Consider the following 18,764-nt stretch of genomic DNA (forward strand, 5'->3'; position numbering starts at 1 on the left):
GAAGCTTCCCCCCTCCGCCACCCGCAGTCTCCGCCCGTGAAGGGGCTTCTAGTGTGTGGGAACTTTTCCTCCTTCACAGCTCCCTCCCACTGGTGCAGGTCCCGTCCCTATTCTTTTGTCTCTCTTTATTCTTTTTTCTTTTGCCCTACCCAGGTACCTGGGGGAGTTTCTTGCCTTTTGGGAGGTCTGAGGTCTTCTGCCAGCGTTCAGTGGGTGTTCTGTAGGAGTTGTTCCACATGTAGATGTATTTCTGATGTATCTGTGGGGAGGAAGGTGATCTCCGCGTCCTACTCTTCCGCCATCTTCTCCTGAAGCCCTCTGGGTGTTCTTGAAGTGACTAACACATTTCTCATACTTCTTCTTGGCTTTTCTAATTTAAAAGTGAGTAGGGCCATCCCAATATTGGGGGCTTTCAGATTTGGTGAAGAGAAAACTATGGGGCATAGTTGAAGTTTGGCTTTTTTTTTTTTGAGTGAAAGAGATGCAGGTTCATTTAAATGTCATAATGGTAGAGTAGACATTGCCGCTTAAATTGTTCTGCAGAAATAGGCTTTTCATGTGTCCTGATATATGTAACACTCTGATTAAGAGCCTTAAGGAAAAATTTGGTATGTGCTGTATTAACAAAGGCAAACTTCATTTGCATCTGCCGGCAACTGAAATGTGGTGACATCTCTGAATTATAAACAATGCCATAATAACGCTTGTAATTTACAAGGCCATCGACTGAAACAGGAAACAGCTATTGCAAATCATATTGCTAATATTTTAAGAAACTGAAATCTAATGTTGCTAAATCAAATTCCTATGGATTCCACAGGGCACTGAGCACATTATAAGATTTCACTGTGCTCTGAGCATATCCTCATTAAGACTGCTGTCTACTGCATTTTAATTGTTCCCCTGGGACGTTTATTGAGTTAATGCTGCCAGTAAGAAGTAGTGTTTTCCTAGCCTCCCTGATATTCTGGCCACCCAGATAGGTCTGTAGCCAATGGACATGCTAGATTAAGTTATGACTATATGTCTTTGACACCTTCATGAACAGTGAAGGCAATTAGAAGTCAGAGTAAAGTATGATGTAACTATAAAAAAAAGTGTAAATATCTAAATAACCTCATGATAACAAGGAATGCTTTCGATTTAATACATCCAGGATGAAAGTCAATCGCATTAATGTTTTAGGTTGATGCTCCCTATAGCTTGTGCCTTCATCATTACCATCACTATTATTTACCATAATTATTATTATTAGAGAATGGCTATTAAGCATCCACTGTGAGCTAGACACTGGGCAAATTGCTGTACTTGCATTATTTGATGCTATCCTTACCAAATCTTATAATCTACTTTTATTGGCCCCATTTTACAGATAAGAGAACTGAAATTCCCAGTTGTTTACAATGTTTATAGTCAAGTGGTTAGAAGAGGCTGAGCTAGGATTTAAACCCAGATCAGCTGGACTCATGAGCCTTTACTATTAACTGCTGTGCTCAACTGCCTACTCTATAGAAAAGTTATAAATCTGAGGGGGAGGGAAACCTCAATTTAGAACAGATGTAAAACTTTTGTTCATCCATTCCAATCTAGCACTTTGGAAGAGTTAAAATTAAGGAAAAGAGTTTAAAAGTATTAGAAGGTGACTTTTTTTTGGTAATAATTCTATCTGGTTTAGAGCATATATTTTCTGAATCTCATAACAAAGAGATAGGTATCATTCTTCATCAATAAGGAAACAGAGTACCAGAAATTACTTAAATTGCTCAAGGTCATCCAACTAGCATGCCATGGAGCCAAGATTTGAGGCCCCCCCCATCTAACTCCAAATCCTGGGCTCCTTTGTCTACCTCCTACAACTGTTCAGAGTGTGTGTGCATGTGTGTGTGTTATTTGTATCTCAGAATAGTGGGTAATATATGAGTTTTCTAGGAATATCCAACTAGCCTTGTAAAAATTTTGCCTAAAAAAATTCTTGGATTTGGAATAAGCTTCAAAGGTTACCTTCTTGGAGCAGCAACTCGTTTGGTGCCTGAGCATGTCCTACAGTCACCCCATCAAGTGAGTCTTCAGGTTATTTTTGAATACTTCAAATGTTGGAATATTTATTGCCTCCCAAAGTAGTCCTCCCATATTCTGATGTCTCTAACTAAAGAGCTTCCATCTTTGCCTCCCTTTTTCTCCCTTCTATTGGTCCTGGTTCCAAACCTTTGAAATGTACAGAACAAATCTAATGAATCTTCTACAAGAAAACCATGTAAATATTTAAAAGATGACTCTCATAGTCCACCTTGAATCTCTCCTAGTCTTCAAGGTACACTTCTCCCATGTTTTTTAAACATTGTTCCTGTGACATAGATTCAGGTCTTTCTTGATTCTATTTACTCTTCCTTGAAGGATCTTCATTTTGGCTATATCCCTACTAAAGCACAATGCCTAGGATTAATCACTATTCTATAAGTGTGGTCTAACCAGAATAGACCAATAGAGCATGTCTATAACTTTGGTTTTTTCTGGATACCACAGTAGCATTTTTGGTGGCCTTTCTCTAAACTTTATCTTAGATGGAGCTGCTAAATTATAATTCCTCTAGCCTGTGGATGTGCAATTGCTTTTTGGACCTAAGTATTGAACTTTTACATTTATCCTTATTCAAATGTATCATGTTATATTTGCCTTTCACCCTAATTATATCATTCAACATATTTATCAACCCTTCTATGGCAGTCAGTATCCAATGCAGGAGATAGAAATTTCTCTAGGTATTTCAGCAGGAAGGAATTTAATGCATACTATTAGGGCCTTGGAAAATCATTGGAAGGAGTGAAAGCATGGATTCTAAGCTGAATCTTCAGAAATTACTCCATGAACGACACACAACTGACCCAACGGATTTGTTACTACCTCCAATGCCACTTCTGAAGTTATGAGTTCAAAGCACAGAGTCCTAGCTGTGATCCAGGAATGAAGATGCTAGCATCTCTGCTGCCATTGCAACTCCTGACACCTTAATAGAGATGCTGTAACACTGCTTCAGAAAACCTTGCGTCTCCACAGCCTCTCATGGAATAGAAATAGCAAAAAGGGGCAGAAAAATGGGATCTGCCTCATTTCCACCTTCCAAATTCCACACGAAAGCCTCTAATTGTTGGAATGCAATTTGCATCCAGAATCCTAGTTACAAGAGGTGTTTTGTTTGTTTGAGCTCTCCATCAACTTCAACCCGAAGGAAGGTGAAATGGAGATTGAGAAGCTTAACCCACAGTATCTATCACAATTACCAAGTGTATTGATCCACAAATATGATATCACGTAGCTTCAGGTGAGTGAGTATACTGTGTGTGTGTGTGTGTGTGTGTGTGTGAAAGAAAGAGAGAATATAAATAGAGAGACGCCCAAGTCATTAATAAAAATTTTGGTAGGAGCCTTTTGGCATTCCATAAAGATTTTTTCTGTAGATTAATATCCATGGGTGTCCATGGGCATGAACAGGTTGTATTTGTCAGATACATTTTGTTACGTTGAAGAGCATCCAACCTGTCTTGTGCACTTAAAGGGTTTTCAAGAGGAGCTGCATAAACTTGAAGAACATTGGTCAGCTTGTTTGGCTCTCCTGCCCTAGACTTGCCAGCCTCTCAGAGGGAGGGGTGGAAGCCTTCTCTGGATGTTGAATATCCTTTTGTGTTCTCTGTCGGTGGTCTGCACCACTGCTGAAGGTAGTAATCACATTCCATTCTATATTCTGTTCCAGGGGACAACAGTCTCCCAGAATACTATGGGGGGTTCCAAATTGCATTCTCTGAAGTTGTGCAACCTGATGCTGAGTCAGCCATTTGGTTATGCCAACTTGTGGTTGAGCTTGGTCAATTTCGTGCTATCCAAATAAACTAGATCTGTATATATATTGTATATATATGTATATATATATATATATATATATATCTTTCATATTTCCCTCATTTCCCAATCTAGTGACCCTGTTAAAAAAGAGATACGAAGTTAAAGTGAGTTCCCATCACTTCTGCTGCTTCTTTTAGGTACTACAAACTATCCCTGTGATGTATGTTTATTGCCCCTATATTCATGTCAAGATCTCCAAGGTTGGTTACAGAATTTTTCATTTTGAAAATCAGTTCTACGTTGGTTTATCACCAGTGTCTTGCCTATTTCCTCCTCTCCACTAGTTGTAGAGCTAACCCCCTTCACTCTCACCATTCCTGACATGCCTATAGAGTCAGTCCTATCACAGCACATATGACTCCCCTACCCTAGGTTTCCTTTTAAGCAGTGGGAAAGGTTGGAATGGTGGAGAGTTAATGACCCAGAAGGAACTTTCAGAGTTGGAGAAAATGTCGTAACTTCCTTGTACCTTGGATAGGACTACTTGGCATTTTCCCTGGCAGAATGGAACCCCAGTCACCTATAGAGATCGCCTGCTCAGTACCCATCCTGTATTATCTTCTTTCTCTTTTCTGTCTCTCTTTCTTACTTCCTTACCTGGCTCTTGCTTTCTGACGTCACCTCCCAAATAAACCACTTGTACTCAAATCCTGGTCTTTGCAATCTGCTTCTGGGGAACCTGCCTTAGGATGCTCTGTACTTCCAAAGTCACTAACTGGAGTTGGACAATCATTCCTAATCATAGGGAGATATTCACTGGAGTTAAGGATTCCCTTAAAATGTCCCCCATCTGCTGTGGTCTTCTTTTCTCTAGCTATCCTTATTCATGCTATCCTTTTCCGTTTGAAGATCATCCTTCTCAAAGATAAAAGAGAAGCAAGATATATGTTCATCAACTTCTCTTTTTAATACTCTCCTGTAACCATCCTACAGCTGCCCTCTCAAGAACAGATTTATTGCTCTTCATTCTTTGTGCCTGAGTAAAAATTTTTCCATGTATATATCTTTGGTGTTTTCCTTAATTTTCAATTTGGTTAATTCTGAAAGCAAACTGTTTTTTGACACTGTTCCAAATCTGTGACTTCCTCTTCTAATTGCTTTTGGTCACATACCTTTCTTACTATCTTTGTTTTTTTTAACATGCTATTGAAAAATGAGTTCCTCAGAGAGTTAGTTACCTATGGCTTAAAAGAGAAGAAAAGGTCTAGAGGGTATTTATTGAGAATTGTTGATCATCATTATACTCTGATGCCAGTTTGTTGCTTTAGGGGTAAATAACTAAACATTGCTCCAAAAGTACATTTCTTCTCCCTCCTACCACCTCCACCAGCCCCACCTAATGGTTTGAGGTTTATGGTCTAACCCCACTTGGCCAGAGAAAGGTAGAGGGTCCCCTCAATCCTGTGAGAAGAATGTGGAAGAACATCATTATCAAGATTTTGATACACAGGCAAATTTCAACCCCTTTTAGACAGGCTTCACTAATCTACTGAGTTGGTTTATCCTCTGTCGCAGGTTTTTCTGTTGGGTAGGTGACTGGCCTTCGGAAGCAGAATTTTCCATTAAAAATCTCGAGCCTGCTACTGGTTACTGAGAAAACGACTCAGTGACTGGCATCTTGCCATACTTTGTAATCCTCTGGAAAATACATTTTGAGAACACAATCTCCTTTTTGTGACAGGCAATTAAATAACACATGACTAACTGAATATAAATTGTATAGGTGTTTTGATTTTTTTTAAAAAATGTTAGGGGCACTTTCAACTTAGAAATATTTTTGATGTTCATGTTACATTTGTGTTAGTCTACAAACAACTAAAATTCTTCCTGTCTAGTTCTATTTATGAATCAGGACTTGGGTAATAGTACTGGGCATGTTGGATCGAGTCTGTCTTTCTGCTAAGGCAGGGCTGTGGGTGGCAGTAAGGAAACCATGGTATTATTATCAAAAAGAGTGATGGTTCTGGGCTTCCCTGGTGGCACAGTGGTTGAGAATCCGCCTGCCGATGCAGGGGACACGGGTTCGCGCCCCGGTCCGGGAGGATCCCACGTGCCGCGGAGCGGCTGGTCCCTTGAGCCATGGCCGCTAAGCCTGCGCGTCCGGACCCAGTGCTCCGCAACGGGAGAGGCCACAGCAGTGAGAGGCCCGTGTACCGCAAAAAAAAAAAGAGTGATGGTTCTTATCTGATATCAATAAGAAACCTGTGGCCCAAGAATTTGGGTTCAATTCTTATACTTGGAGAAAATATACATTTTTCGTTTAGAGTTCTTTAATGGCACGTGAGCTAAGTGGAATTGGGGTTTCATAGGCATAACCAGGATCTTTTGTGGCCCCGATCACACCCCTCCCCCCACCTGCTTCGACACCATTGCATACTGAATCTGTCACATTTCATGAGATTTCACTTTTCTCTATTTGTATTTCAGGAAATTAGAGTTGGCATTTTCATCTAATAAAGCTTTGCAGCCTTCATCCTCTCTGAATGACACTTACTTTCCACATTGCTTTTGGGAAGAGCTGAAAGAGTTGTGGGCTTTGCAAATGGTAGAGCCATCAAGGCTTTTCCAGACACAGTTGAGCTCTCTAACACCCTAAGAATGGTACTTTAACAGAGAAACTTATTTATTTATTGCCACTGGGTTATGCATAGTAACTAGAAGTAGGTTAAGGAGTCTCTGGCTTTGGTCTTAGTTTCCCTATAAGCTGTTTTCCAGTCTCTGTGGATTTATGAATTTTGTCTCCAAGGTCTCTCCAGACCTGACCATGAGAGAAGTCTCTCATTCACAGTCTTTGTTCTCTGGTTCAGAGGTTTGATGTAATGGTTGTCTCAATGTACATGGGCAACTACAGTATACTTCATACATTGCAGAACTGTACTGTGAGTTCCAGAATAATCGATCTTTGAATCTTTACTTCATTAATACATGTGAGAGATCCAAGAGTTCAATTATATCCAAATACATTTTGAAAACTTTGGTTTATGTTTAGATTGCACCAGTAGAAGACCAGACAATGTGATCAAGAAAAATGCTAATCTTTTGGAAGACAATAGAGTTTGATGGCAGTGGCACTGCTGATTAAAAGTCCAAAGGCAAGTGTTAGAACACTTGAGTTACATTTTGTAACTCAACACATTACATTGATTTATGTGCTTGGGATAAAGACATGAAGTCTAGTTGCATGGGGAGACAGATAAGTAAACAGCAAAACACATTAGTGTGATGAGCTCTGTGATAGAGATCAAGTCCATGAACGTGTAAAACAAGGACACCTAACCCAGTTGTTGGTTTTAACAATAAACCTTTTATTGAGTGTCTGTTATGTGCCAAGCACTGAAGTACTTTATATATATTATATTTCATCTTCACTACAGCTCTAGGTACTCATTTATTTCATGGCCAATAAACCTAGTTGGGGGCATTGATATTGCCGTCAAATCTGAGTACCACTTTTATTGGCATCTTTTTACTTGCCAATTACCATGAGGTGAGATCACAGCAAAGACTTTCTGACATACAAGTTAGCTGCAATTACAACCATACTGTGTATAATTCATTTCTCCTGATCCAGACAAAGGAGGACAGATTACAAAAGGACTTCTGAGTTAATTACTTAGTGGCAAGCTGTGATTCCAAAACCACAAAAGAAGAAGGCAGAGGAAATTTTAATAAAACTATGCTTTAGCATGGCCTCAGGTCATATGGTATAAACATTTGCAGGGATTTCTGTTTTGTTTTGCAGCCTAAGTTTCATACTGTAATCAGAAATATGTGGCACATGTTGAACAAAGGAAATGTGTACTCACAAAGCATAGAGACTGAACTGCCAACCAGACAAACCCTAGAAACATGTAGTCACTTACTAGGCAGAACACAACTACACATGTCCCCAACGTGGAAGGCATTCTGGGTGTGTGTGTGTGCAACCACATTTACACATGAATGTGGTTTTACTGTCACTGCAGTATCAAAAATGCCAGACAATACTATGCAAATTATAGCCTTTCAATACAGGAATGCATTGTCTTAATTTTTTGTTGCAGTCGTTGAAAGCGAACAAAACTAAAACCCTGATAGAGTCCTTGCATTTCAAAGGTATAATTTTGACAGCTATCCAAAGGCCAGATCCCAAGGATTCTGAAGGTGTTTTATTTCTTTCCAAATCTGCAGTGGCCACCCACATTTTCTGAGATTCCATTCCTCCCAACAGCCTGGAGTTGTTCTGGGGCCAATATATTCCATTCATTACTGACATCCATCAGAATGTACCTTTATTTCACAATACAAGTAGAAACATATTTACAACCTAATAATCAGGTTGACAATTTGTTAGGCAGAAATGCAATTCCTGAGAAAGAGAAAGCAACACTGAATTCTTCCTTTTCTCAGAAGAATGCCATTACACAAAATTCTGAGCAAATCCAGTAGTGGGTAGCAGTCTAGGATTGATAGAAATGAAGCTTCCCACCTTTACTTTTCTTATCTCTTTCAAGTTTTCCCATTTCTGATGTCCTGGCTCCTTTCCCTTACCTCCCAGCTAAAGTTGCTGGTGTCCATTTCATGGAATAATAGAAAGTGTAGTTAAAAATAAACTTAGAGCAGATGGTCCTCCTTTGATCCACTACCCAGTCCACACGTGTTCACTGTCTCCTCCGTCATTCCTGGCAGGTGGTCATGAAGCCTGTTGCTGAATGCTCCAGGTGAGGAGGAAACTTACAACTACAGTTTCCAGTTTGAACAACTTTGTTTGCAGGAGCTTCCTTCTGCTCAACCAAATTTGCCTCCCCTTTAAAATCTCTTTAAAATATATATGTTAGGGCTTCCCTGGTGGCGCAGTGGTTGAGAGTCCTCCTGCCGATGCAGGGGACGCGGGTTTGTGCCCCGGTCCGGGAAGATCCCACATGCCGCGGAGCGACTAAGCCCGTGAGCCATGGCCGCTGAGCCTGCCCGTCCGGAGCCTGTGCTCCGCAACGGGAGAGGCCACAACAGTGGAAGGCCCGCGCACCGCAAAAAAAAAAAAAAAAAAAAAAAAAAAATATATATATATATATATATATATATATATATATGTATGTTAATAGTAGGTTACCTCCCCAGAGTTAATTCCACTTATGCACGATAGCTGGTCCTCCACATATTTAAAGCCAGCTCCCCTGTGCTCTCTTGTTTTTGTTTACTTACTTGATCATCCTCCTCCCCACCCCCTCAGCTAAACTCTATTTCCCTGGAGTCTCTCACATGATGGCAATGCATACTCTAGCCCCTTTGTGCCCAAAGTTTTGGAGAGTGCTCTACTGCTTTGCTGGGCTATCAGATCTCTGGTTTTGCTCCCCAGCATAGGACTGTGTCCCTCCCCACACCTTCCTCTGCAGCCATACCTCATCTTTGTCTCAGGTTGACTTTATATTTCAGTAGCCCTCCTGCCTTCCAGCTTCTCTTCCTATAAACTCATGGTGAGCTACTTTGAGGTTCCATGTGTATGACTTGATATTCCCTCTATTCTCTTCTTTTGGGCTTCACTCCAGGCTGTCATGTTTAATTTTGGATTTTATTTTGAATCTTGAAGCAGTCAATCACTGTGTCTTTTATATCTTTATCCATATCCATAAAATTACAGAACAAGACTGAGTCAAACACAGAATCAAGTAAAAAGCATAAGCAAGAAGGGCAGCCTCGGGAGTTTGACAGATTTGGGGTGGAATTCTGGCTCTGCCCCTGTGTGGCCATGGCCAAGTTTCTTAACCTCTCTGAGCTTCAATTTCCTCTCTGTAAAATGGTGGCACTAATAGCTCCTCCCTCATGAAGTGGTCGTGTGGATTAAATGAGATAAAGTGCCTGCCACAGAACATGGCCCACAATAAGGACTCATAAACTGTTAGCTGCTATTGGTATTTCAATATCAGTAAAAATCTCTCTGTAATTCAATGTAGATGCAATTTTTCTAATATCTATCTTTTCTGACCCCTATTGCATTGATGGGAGACAAAGGGCAAGGCATCCCCAGGCTCCAGGGATGCTGTAGAATTAAGTCCAGGTTGAGAGCAGGGGTCTGAAGACCTAGCACTGCTGTCCACTAACTGAGTGACCTGAGCAAGGCTCTTAATTTCTCACTGTCTCAGCATGCTCACTTGTAAAATGGGAGCGCAAAGCACTGACCCTATAGGTGGCTGTGGGAACTTAATGGTTTAATAAATGTAGGCTAGCACCTGGCACATTAGAAATATTCAATAAATGTTTATTATTGTTGTTGTAAAGGCCTCAATGTTGTCACATTTCAAGATTCCTACTAACTGCTTACTTTGGGGGCAAGTTGATTATGGGGGTGTTGAGATATACTAAGCTAGATCTTCAAGTGGCCCACAGTTTGGAATAGATCTGGAACAGGAGAAGATCAACTGAAGATAACCTTTATTCTTAGCAGAGAAAATTTGATATCTAGGGATGTTATTATGGTGATGGTACTACAGCAACAATTGCTATCAGTTGTTATCTATTGAATTTGAATCTAAATGAGAATGTAGGAGGAGACTATTTACAGCTTTCTTTTTAAAAAATATATCTTTATATATTTCCCAAATTTTCCAAAATGAGCATGTGTTAATTTTATGATTAGTTTAAAAAAAAGTTGTTTTAATAATAAAATAAATAATATAAAATCCAGCCCTTCCCCTCCCTTATCCGCACCACCTCTTTAATGTACTGAGTCCCTGACCTGAGCCTGGTTAGTTTCTTCTCTGCTATAACAGAGAATCATGTAGTCAGTCAGGTACACACTCTGTTAAGTTATGTTGGTGAGTTAAAAGATTTGGAATGTGACTCTCTTTTATGCCATTTAGAATTGTAGGTTTCTTCTTTGAGAGCCCTGGTTATCCGCATGTCATTTTGGTAAGAGAGTTTGAAGTACTTAAATGTTGGTCCTAGATCAAGATCACGCTTTCATTCTCATTCATGGGAATCATCTGTCCGGGGAAATCAAAGGATGACAATAGATAGGTGTGGCAGCAGAATAATAATCCCCCAAAGATATCCACACCCAAATCCCCGGAACTTTGGCTTATGTTATCTTACCTGGCAAAAGGGACTTTGCCAATGTGATTAAAGGGAAATCATTCTGGGTTATCCAGGTGGGCCTAATCTAATGACATGTGTTCTTAGAAATGGAGAATATTTCTCAGCTACAAAGAACCAGAGAGATGGCCGTGTGAGAAGGACTCATCCATTGCTAGCTTTGAAGATGGAGGAAGGGAGTCATAAACCAACAAAGGCAGGCAGTCTCTAGAAGCTGGAAAAAGCAAGGATTTTCCCCTAGAGCCTCCAGAAAGGAATGCAACTTTGCCAACACCTTAATTTTAATCTAGTGAGATCTGTATCCAACTTCTGACCTACGTAACTTAGAGAAAATAAATGTGCCCTCTTTAAGACTCTAAGTTTGTGGTAATTTGTAATAGAAATTTAATGTAATAAGGCAACACTGCAAAAGTCTTAGAGTATGCTCATGTATTTTCTCAATGAGATGAAGTTCAAGGAATGTTGTAATGGTTCTGTCTAAAGCTCATTTGTTCATCGTTCAGGTTATTAGAAACTGAAAGACCTCAGTTTATTTACTGTGAGGTTGAAGTTTATTGATGATGTTATAATAGGTAAGTGGGAAAATGCCCCTTATTGTAAGTAAGATTCTTAGGCAAGATGACCGAGAGGAACTAGGACAAACATGAGCAAAGGCAACTGTGAAAGCTCAACCTTTGCCCTCCACCTTAAGTAGAGGGAAATGAATTGACAGTGGTGAAGTGGCAATTCAATTTGGAGTCCTGAATAAAAGTTTTATTCCAATCTTCAATTCTCCTTACAATGGAAATTTCCTCACCTGGAAATTGTGGCTATGTTATTTCACAGATTTATGCATACATACATGTGAAATACAGCATTTAAAAAAATACTATCATACTCGTTTACTTTATTATTAGAAAGATATAGATTTGATGTATTTTGCATGCTAATGGTGCTTATAATTGTCCTTCATGAAAAGAAATTAGATTACATAAAAGGTGTGAGTTCACACCAATGTGACCAGAAAAAAGAAAAGATGTGAATAAAAAAAGTGGGGATAGGGTGGAGAATAGAACTACAACCAAAATTCTACGAAATATTGTTTAGCTAGCAAAAGGCTTTATTAGAACACACAAGTTTGCCACTAATGACATCTCTTCCTAGTGGAGCACATGTAGCCGTTTGAAGAACTGTCCCCAAGCCCAATGGAGGTGGATTTAACTGTGGTTTAAGAGGACAATGTTGGAGGTTTAGGAATCTTTGGGAAGAGTTTCCTTTTTAACCATTATAAAACACTTACATGGAGATCAAATTTTAAATAGTGCAGAGGATATAATGTCTTCCCATGCTGACCTACCCATGGCCCCTCTCCCATTCCCTGTTTACCTCTAAGTTCAAAGGTAACCTCTTCTGACTGTTTCTGTCTCTTTTCCTTTTGGAAGTTAACTGAATCATGCCCCACAATAGACACTTACTTTTATTATCTGCCTGCTTTGGATTGAGGACTTTAACTCACTAAGAGTAATCCTACCCCACCCCCAATTCTATTTTTATTTGTGTTCTTATTTTCAGATATTCTATTGACAGCTTTCATAATTTCAAATGATATAGTTATCTTGATTTGTTACATTTAGTCTGCACTTTTAAAGTAGATGACATCTGGAAATCAGTGTTCCTACAGTATTCTCTGTTCTCTACTCCTCTCTGCCTACTCTTTTTATTCTTTATTTTGTTTCACACAAACACGTCCTCACCTTTTAAAAATTATTTTTTAAAGAAAAGATTCGTGGAGGGACACTGTAAGTATGTACAGGTCTGAAAGTCTATATTTTCCCTTTACACTCAATTAGAATTTTTCTCCATGTAGAATTCTAGATTTAAGATCATTATCTTTCTGAACTTTGGAGGCCTTGGTCCATCTTTCTCTAAATTGCAAGGTTGCTGATAAAAGTATCATGTCAACCCAATTCTCTTTCCTTTGTAAGTAACTTGGTTTTTATTTCTCAAAATCTGGATAATCTTCTCTTCATTCTTGATGTTGTGGAGTTCTGTGAGCCTTTTTCTTCCATTCTGTTCAGTACTATTTGATCTTGTCAGTCTGAAGACTGGTGTTTTGGAAAAAGTTTCTTCTTTTGTTTCTCTGATAATTCCCTCCTTCTACTTTTATTGCCCTCTTCTTCAGGAACTCCTATTAGAACACTATTGACTGTCCTGGTTGGTTTTCTTCCTGTGTTCCTTAAAAAAAATTTTTTCCTTGATTTCCATATTTCTTTCTCTTTGATTTTGTCTTATTTCCTCCCCCATGAATTATCTCTGAATCCTCTGGAGTCACCGTCTCTGACCCATGCCTATCTTCACTCTGGATTATCCACCGGTTGTTTCCCATTGTATTTTGTTTTCCAAAAATTAATCTAGATTTTTTTTCTTACCTCATGCCCATATTCCTTTTATGGGCTAAATTGTGCTTACCCCAGAATTTATGCACGTATTTCAGTCCTAACACCCAGTACCTCAGAACATGACTATATTTGGAGATAGGATCTTTAAAGTGGTGATTAAGTTTAAATGATGTCATTAGGGTGGCCCTAGTATGTTATGACTGGTGTCTTTATAAGAAGAGGAAATTTAGACACTGACAGACACAGAGGGACAACCATGTGAAGACACAGGGATTAGAAGTTTAGCTATAAGCCAAGGAGAGAGACTCTCAGATGAAACCAGCATTGCTACCCTGCTGACACTTTAATCTTGGACTTCTAGCATCCAGCACTGTGAGGAAATAAATTTCTATTGTTTGAGCCACCCAGTCTGTGATACTTCGTTATGGCAGCCCTAGCAGACTAATACTCTTCCCATTCTTGGAGGTTTTATAAAAGAATTTCTTCTCATACTACTAAACTGTCATTCAGTAGGATTGGGGGAGGGGAAAATGCATATTTTCTGTCTTCCATCTTAAGGTGGAAGCCAGAGTTACTTTTGAGCTGCTGTCTCTGTGGACGGCTGGGTATAGGAAGTTAGGGTAGGAGGCCTGAGGTTTGCTGCATTCTCATGGATAACGAGCTATAGCTCTCATTTCGTAAAATTTTTACTATGTGCCAAGTCTTTACAAATAAATATCTCATTTAATCACTCAAATATCCTAGAGGGAGGAGACTGTTATTATCCCATATATTATTGCATGTGAGAAAACTGAACCACAGAGGAGGATGAGTCATGCTAACCAATTGACCGGGAACTTTGATTATTGAGAAAATGCATTCCAAGTTGCTTTAGATTTCTAAATCTAATGCATTAGATTTCTTGATTAGATTTCTGTAAAACTTTAAATTTTGAATCTATTTCATGTTTAACAAAGAATCATTTAAAGGGAGAAGTTATTGAACTGATACATGAAGCAATCTGTCATTGACATCATTTCTACTGCTAAATTAACTGCTAATCTCCTATTTTCTTTAACACTTGGCTAGCATCACTTGGAACACGAATTGGACAGATTTTCATCAAATTGCTTTTGATTTACAGTGCTGGCTTAATGGTGTGTACAAGTGAAGGGAAGTAGGCAATTCTTCCTTATCTTTCATTCACTCCTATGAAGTTCCATCCATGTGCAAATCATTGTTCTAAAATGATTATGATATAGCCCCTGCCTTCCAGGGATATGGAAGGGCACAAATGACCCTGGGAAGAGAGATATCTAGTTCTTTTCAATCTGTTTCATTGTCCTAAAGATAGAACAATAATTAAAACTTTACTCTGATCTCACAGTTCTTTTAGCCCCACTGACTTCTGTCTCCATTCCTTTAAAAATTTTCAACCCCCTGGACACATTCTAGACACATCTCCAGTAATAACTCCACTTTTGAAGTTTTAAAAGCCAATCAGATATCTTGCAACTCTCTTATTCCACTGAATCTTCTTTTTGACCCACGAAATCTTCTGGCCTTGTGACATACTACCATGATGTTTCAGTTTAGCAGTTTTCTTGTGGCTTCACTTCATTCCCAATCCGCACTCTGATTCACTTGTGTGCTTCCTATAATTTTTCTATATATTCCCTCAATTCTTACCCATCCTAATTCTTCCATTCTATACATCCATAACTTTTGCAACTTTTATGATTTTCCTTTTGCATTTCTATACCCCTTAATTTATTCTTTTAACAGCTATTTATTGATTACCTACTCTGCAGCAGTCACTGGACTTAGTGGTGAACAAGATCAACACAAATCCTACTCTCAGGGAGCTTATGTTTTCGTGATGGGAGATGGACAATGCATAGATCAACCCAGCCCAATGAGAGCAAAGCACACAGCTAGACAAGTGGGGGCCACTACATATCTATGGTTTCCAGTTTCAGGGAGGCCCTCATCAATGGTCATCTGCTTAAACTGTCTTCGGTCAGCACTGTCTCCCGTTCCTTTCTGCAACTACTCAGACCCTTCATCTTGCCCCAACACATTTACTATCACCAGGTCATGTCCCCCCGTACTTCCCTGATAAACCATGGGTCTCAGTCATGGACTCCATCAATTTCACAGCTCCCCTCCCTCCAGAGAGAACCTTCTATATCCACATTTGTACCTCCCTCCTTCTTCCCAACTGGGACCATGAGATTTCCTTCTTCTTGGTCAAGGCCAGCTATTCCCCCTAGCTGCTTGATCTTGTTTAGTCTGGTCTCAGGGCCTTTGTTTGTCATTTTTCTCTTATATACATTATCTACAATCCCTCCCCATTAGTTTCTTCCTGCCAGCCTAGAAGTATACTCAATTTCTCATGTTCATCATTTAATAATAATGGCTGTCATTTATAGAGCATATGCCACATGCCACACACCTTCTATCCCTCATCATATTTAGTCCTCACAACAAATCTCCAAGCTAGTTATTACTATCTCTATTTAACAGAATTGGAAACAGGCACAGAGAGAATTCTTGTTGCTGCCTGATCTCTTTCTTTTATGCACAAGCTTCTTAAAAGAGTGTCTCCATTCCTACTTCTTAATCAGGCTTTGCCCCACTATTCTATGGTACTTAGGTCAACATCGACCTCCGAATTCCTAAATCCAGTGGATACTTTCAGTCTCGGTCATACATGAGTACTACATGAACATACATGAGCAACAACACATGGTTTTATTGTCCACTGGGAATTCTTGCTTCCTTTGGCTTTCATAATATTGGTCTCTACTGGCTCTTCTTATCTCATAACTGTGCCTTCTCAGCCTTTTCTTTAGACTTCTTTCTCTTATCTCCTCTTATGTATTAGCATTCTCAGAGGTTCTTTTCTCAGTGTTCTCTCTCTTCCTCTCTCTCCCTCCCTCTCTCCTTTTCTCTGTATTCAGGGTTCTCCCTGTATGATACTTAGTCCCAGTTTTCACTCCTAAAACTATACCTCTAGCTATGGCATCATTTATAACAACGACTAAAAAATGTCCACTGAAATGAGCACCATAGAGGTCTATGTTGACCTCAGTAAGTGCTATTTTGGTGCAGTGATAGGACAAAAACCAATCAGGACAGTCTGAAGAGTGGGAAGGAAGTGACAAAATAGAAAAAGCAGGGATAAACAACTCTTGACAAACATGGCTATGAAGGGAGGCTATCTTTGAGGTGGGGCAATTCAAGTAACCTTTTTTTTTAAGTTGAGAAAAGCATGAGACTGTTTAAATACTATTGGTATTTGGAAGGATCTATTAGAGGGGGCAAGCCGAAAATACAGGAATGAGAAGAGAATGGATGGATACAAGGAGAAGGGCTGTCCTTAGAAGGAGGGATGCCTCCTTCCTCAAAAGGAAGGAAGATGATGCAGATATAAGTACATTTGCTGAGGACGAGGGAGTTCCTTTCTATGAGGCAGGTTACACTGTAGGAGTGGGAGATATTGCTATAGCTATCTTTGGAAAATGCTGTCTGCCACAGGGTGAGCATGGCTTTGGGGAGCAAAAGTACCCCACCTACTTAGGTATTTGAGAGGATAAAGAGGCTTATCTTAAGGACTATGTGGGAGTGGGTATCCTTGAGGAGAGCCAGCTTTCAGTCAATGCACGGAAGAAGAGGAAGCCCTTGTAGGGGAAGTTGAGGTGATAGGAAGCAGTCTGATAATAGAGTGGGGACTCAGGGAGCTCAAGGGAGGAAGGGGTTAGGTTGTTAATCTGAGGATAAGAAAGGACAGAGTATTATGGTGAAGGTAGCGCTTGGAGAATAGATCAAAGGAGCAGGAGGTTTAGACTTTGGGAGTTGACTGATAAGAACAGGGATGAGAAGCATGAATGGGTCTTGACAGTCTCCTGTTGGAAGGTGGGCACTGGACCCAAAGGATGGGTGTCTTGGCTCCATGAACTTGTAGGTTTTTTGGTTTTTGTTTTAAAATTTATTTATTTATTTTTGGCTGCATTGGGTCTTTTTTGCTGTGCGCAGGCGTATTCTCTAGCTGCGGCGAGCGGGGGCTACTCTTCGTTGTGGTGCACGGGCTTCTCATTGTGGTGGCTTTTCTTATTGCGGAGCACGGGCTCTAGGCACGCAGGCTTCAGTAGTTGTGGCACACAGGCTCAGTAATTGTGGCTCACGGGCTCTAGAGCGCAGGCTCAGTAGTTGTGGTGCACAGGCTTCGTTGCTCCGCGGCATGTGGGATCTTCCCGGACCAGGGCTCAAACCCGTGTCCCCTGCATTGGCAGGCAGATTCTTAACCACTGTGCCACCAGGGAAGTCCCTGAACTTGTAGTTTTAACCTTGTCTCAGAGATTTCAGGGTAGAAGGCTTGGAGGATATAGGGGTCTGTAGGTCTGGGTGTCTTGGAGCATCAGCCTGGTCTTGCCATGCCCTAGGGATTGAAGTGTCCCCCAGTAGAGGGGAACCTTTGAGGCCAGGACTCTGCCTTAATCACCTCGGTATCCTAGTGTCTAGCACAGTGTTACACGTATCCAGACACTTAAAGATGATTGAGCAATGTGAAGAATTAATGATTCGGGGGCATAGATTCAAGGCCCAGTCTGCTGAAGCCAAAGCTTCCACTTACAGCATGCCACCTTTCAATCCTCTGTTCTCAGGGCCTGTAACCGGAGCGCTAAAGGGACATTTCCTCATAGGTTATGTGTGAACTGCACAAAGCGTTGATAAAACCTGACAGATTCCCAGGGAGTTTGATCAACATAAACATTCAAATCAGATACTTCAGGCCAAATTACATTGACTCAGTATAATTACTTGAAAGCTACTCCACTCCATGCTGCCTAAGGCATATGGCTTCCCTTCAAAATGTAAAAAAAACCACAAACCTTTAGGATGAATGCTACATTTTGTGACAATGTGCTTGATTAACAGCTGCTACCAATTAGACAGATATCTGTGAAAAAGATAACTCTCTGAGAGCCAACCCATGCATATAAGACATGCATAAAAATTTAAGGCCATGGGAGCAGATGGGCATAGTCTAAAAATATGTTTATCAGATTTTACTTAGGAGGAAAAAAGAATGTTGCCTTGGTATCAATTGCTACTCCCATCCATTGCGTACAGTACAAATAAAAGCCTTTCATGAATATATTCAACTCTTCATACAACTGTCAAGAGTGAGCTGTCACAAAATAATATTTTCCTCTTAATTCAAACTTTGGGCAAGCCCTGCTATCAGGAAACACAAATATATTGAATTTGAGACCATACAACCCCCATATGGGAGGGTGATTATTTTCATTGCCAAAAAGGTTACACATGTACAAAAGATTTACACAGGCTTCCATCCTTCAATAGTGAGTTTTCCTTGGATATTTGAAATAAAACTTGATTTATAAAATTTAAAAAATTATATCCATAAAGTTTTTC

At 40.0% G+C, this 18,764-nt stretch overlaps 1 long non-coding RNA gene across 3 annotated transcripts in view; it reads left to right on the forward strand.

The window, feature by feature from the left end:
* The window catches only part of LOC102989216 (uncharacterized), a 181,806-nt gene that overhangs the window by 95,415 nt on the left and 67,627 nt on the right, over window positions 1-18,764 (forward strand). The window lies entirely within an intron of this gene.

The sequence above is a fragment of the Physeter macrocephalus genome, chromosome 11, assembly GCF_002837175.3.
Source record: "Physeter macrocephalus isolate SW-GA chromosome 11, ASM283717v5, whole genome shotgun sequence".
Taxonomy (NCBI): domain Eukaryota; kingdom Metazoa; phylum Chordata; class Mammalia; order Artiodactyla; family Physeteridae; genus Physeter; species Physeter macrocephalus.